The sequence below is a fragment of the Balaenoptera borealis genome (genome assembly GCF_965194805.1).
Source record: "Balaenoptera borealis genome assembly, chromosome: 16".
In the NCBI taxonomy this organism is placed as follows: Eukaryota; Metazoa; Chordata; class Mammalia; order Artiodactyla; family Balaenopteridae; genus Balaenoptera; species Balaenoptera borealis.
The window spans coordinates 32,137,497-32,141,181 of NC_138872.1; the positions used below are offsets into that span (position 1 = coordinate 32,137,497).

The 3,685-nt window shown below is 37.7% G+C and overlaps 1 pseudogene across 1 annotated transcript; it reads right to left on the minus strand.

The window, feature by feature from the left end:
- On the minus strand, window positions 1-3,090 carry LOC309612704 (small ribosomal subunit protein uS10 pseudogene; annotated as a pseudogene). The gene has a single exon. The product of its transcript is annotated as a small ribosomal subunit protein uS10 pseudogene (transcript).
- Window positions 3,091-3,685: the final 595 nt, after the last annotated feature.

Below are 3,685 nucleotides of genomic sequence, written 5' to 3' on the forward strand. Positions count from 1 at the left end.
TTTTAGATTCCACATATAAGTGATATCATATGGTATTTGTTTTTCTCTTTTTGGCTTACTTCACTTAGTATGATAATCTCTACTTCCATCCATCTTGCTGAAAATGGTATTATTTCACTCTTTTTTATGGCTGAGTAGTATTCCATTGTACACAGGTACCACATCTTCTTTATCCATTCATCTGTCAATGGACATTTAGGTTGTTTCCCTGTGAATACTGCTGTGAATAGTGGTGCTATGAACATAGGGGTGCATGTAACTTTTTGAATTATAGTTTTATCTGGCTATATGCCCAGGAGTGGGATTGCTGGATCATATGGCAACTCTATTTTTAGTTTTTTGAGGAACATCCATACTATTTTCCATAGGCTGTACAAACTTAACAGTCCCACCAACAGTGTAGGATAGTTCCCTTTTCTCCACACCCTCTCCAGCATTTATAGTTTGTAGTCTTTTGGTGATGGTCATTCTGACCAGTGTAAGGTGATACCTCATTGCAGTTTTGAATGCAGGTCTCTAATAATTAACACTGTTGAGCAACTTTTCATGTGCCTGTTGGCCATTTGTATGCAAAGAACCAGCTTTTTATTTCACTTATTTTCTCTATTGTTTTCTTTTTTCCAATCTATTTCTGCTTTTTATTTTTTCTTCTTATTGTTTGCTTTGAGCTTATTTTGCTCTTTTTTTTAAACAACTGATTATCAATTTATTAAAAATGTTGATTTGGGCTTCCTTGGTGGCACAGTGGTTAAGAATCTGCCTGCCAACGTAGGGGACATGGGTTCGAGCACTGGTCTGGGAAGATCCCACATGCCGTGGAGCAGCTGGGCCCGTGAGCCACAATTACTGAGCCTGCATGTCTGGAGCCTGTGCTCCGCAACAAGAGAGGCCACGATAGTGAGAGGCCTGCGCACCATGGTGAAGAGTGGCCCCCGCTTGCCACAACTAGAGAAAGCCCTTGCACAGAAACGAAGACTCAACACAGCCATAAAAATAAATTAATTAATTAATAAAAATTTTTTTTAAATGTTGATTTAAGCATCGGCAATGGTGACTTCAACCTCGACTCCTGGCTCAATACTGATGGAAATGATCTGCTTAACAATCTCAGAAGGACTGTGCAGGTCAATGAGTCACTTGTGGATCCTCATTTGGAACCTTCACGACAAGGAGTTTTCCTGGTAGTTATTCTCAGAGTCTTGGTAGGCATCCGAACCAGTCCTTTCACTCTGAGATTCTTTTCCTTCTCGCCTCTGATCAGGTCATCACATACCTTCTCCAAAGACTTCGTGTTGCGGCTGGTGAGGGTGATTTTAATCTGGTGAATCGCTACCTCTGGCTCCAGGGAAGTCTTTCCGCTAAGCCATGACTGCGGTGCAACTTCCTGACCTACCTCTTCCTGGGCGAGAGCAAACAGCGGTGAGTCAGGCGCAGGAGCGGGAGTCCCCAGGCTCCGCTGCAGTGGTGACCGCATCTTCCTCAAAGAGTTGCTTTTTTTTTTTTTTAATACACAAAATAATTTTGAGAAAGAAGCTATAGTAATCAAGACTGTGGTATTGGTGGAGAGGTAGATACATAGATCAATGGAAAATAGTGGACAATACAGGGCTTCCCTGGTGGCGCAGTGGTTGAGAATCTGCCTGCCAATGCAGGGAACATGGGTTCGAGCCCTGGTCTGGGAGGATCCCACATGCCGCGGAGCGGCTGGGCCCGTGAGCCACAATTACTGAGCCTGCGCGTCTGGAGCCTGTGCTCCACAACAGGAGAGGCCGCGATAGTGAGAGGCCCGCGCAACGCGATGAAGAGTGGTCCCCGCTTGCCACAACCAGAGAAAGCCCTCACACAGAAACGAAGACCCAACACAGCAATCAATCAATCAATCAATAAAATAAATAAATAAATAAGAACGTGAATTTCTTAAAAAAAAAAAAATAGTGGACAATACAGAAATAAATCTACATAAATATGCCTAATTTTTAACAAAGTAGCAAAAGGAATCCAATGTATTCATTTTCAATAAATGGTACTGAAGGAATTGAAAATCTATTGGCAAAAAAATAAACCTCCATTTATATATTTTTTCTAGAAAAAGAGCAGGAGAAACTCTTTAGGACCTGGGACTAGGCAAAAAGTCAAGTCCTTGGGCTTGACACTAAAAGCACAAACCATAAAAAGAAAATTCATAAAGCAAAAATTGATACATTAGACCTTATAAAAAATTTAAAATTTTGTTCTGTAAAACTCCCTGTGCAGCAGATGAAAAGAGAGAAAAATATTTACAAACTACATATCTGACAAAGAGCTAGTATCTAGAATATATAAAGAATTCTCAAAAATCAACAATAAAAAAGCAAACAATCAAATTAGAAAATGGGCAAAAGACATCATTAACACTTTACTGAAGGAGATTCTGTAGCAAGTAAATACATGAAACGATATTCAACATCATATGGCATTAGAGAAATGAAAATTAAAACCACAATGAGGTATCACTGTATACCTATCAGAATGGCTAAAATAAAAAACAGTGATAACACTAAATATTAGTGAGGATGCAGAGAAACTGAATCACTCATACATTGTTGGTGAGGCTGTTAAATGGTACAGTCACTCTAGAAAATAATTTGGAATTTCCTTTTAAAACTGAAAAATGGAGGAGTTCCCTGGTCACTTAGTGGTTAGGACCCCAGGTTTTCACTGCTGTGGCCCGGGTTCAATCCCTGGTCAGGGAACTGAGATTCCCGCAAGCCATGTGGTGCAGCCGAAAAAATAAATAAATAAATAAAAACTGAAAAATGGGATTACCTTATGATTAGCAATTGTGTCTTAGGCATATATCCAAAAGAAACAAAAATGTATTTTCACACAGAAACTTGCACACAAATATTTGTAGCAGTTGTATTTGTATTTATTGTCCAAACCAGAAATTACTCAGATGTCCTTCAAAGGGTGAATGGTTAAAAAACTTTGACACATTCATACCATGGAATACGACTCAGCAATAAAAAGAAATTAATTACTGCTGATATACACAAAAACTTGGATGAATCCTAAGGAAAATTATGCTGAATGAAGAAAACCAATATCAAATATATATATATATATATAAAACATGTGTGTATATATATATATATGTATATATATATATATATATATGGCATAATTATAGAAATGGAGAAGAGAGTAGTGGTGGCCAAGGGTTAGAGATGGGAATTAGGGTATGTGTGTGTGGGGCTATAAAGAATTATCATGAGGGAGTGTTGAAATGATGGTATAAGTTTAGTATCTTGAGGTTACACATGTGATCAAATTACTCAGAGCTATACACAAACACACTCTAAGGAGTGCATATATAACTGGTGAAATCTGAATACATTCTGTGGTTTGTACCACTGTCAATTTTCTGGTTTTGATATTGTACTATAATTCTGTTAATTTTGGAGGAAGCTGGGTAAAGGCCACATGGAATCTCTGTGTAAATTTCTTTGAAACTTCTAGTGAATTTATAGGTATTTCAAAATAAAAAAGTTTTTTTTTTTTTTTAAAAAGGCATCAGATAAATCTACTTCTTGGACACACGGATTGAAACAATTTTAATCAAAGTTTAAAAATTTGACAATTTAGAGAAATCTCACTGCTTGTGTTTTTCAGAATCTTAGATCTTAGAGATCCAATATACTACTTC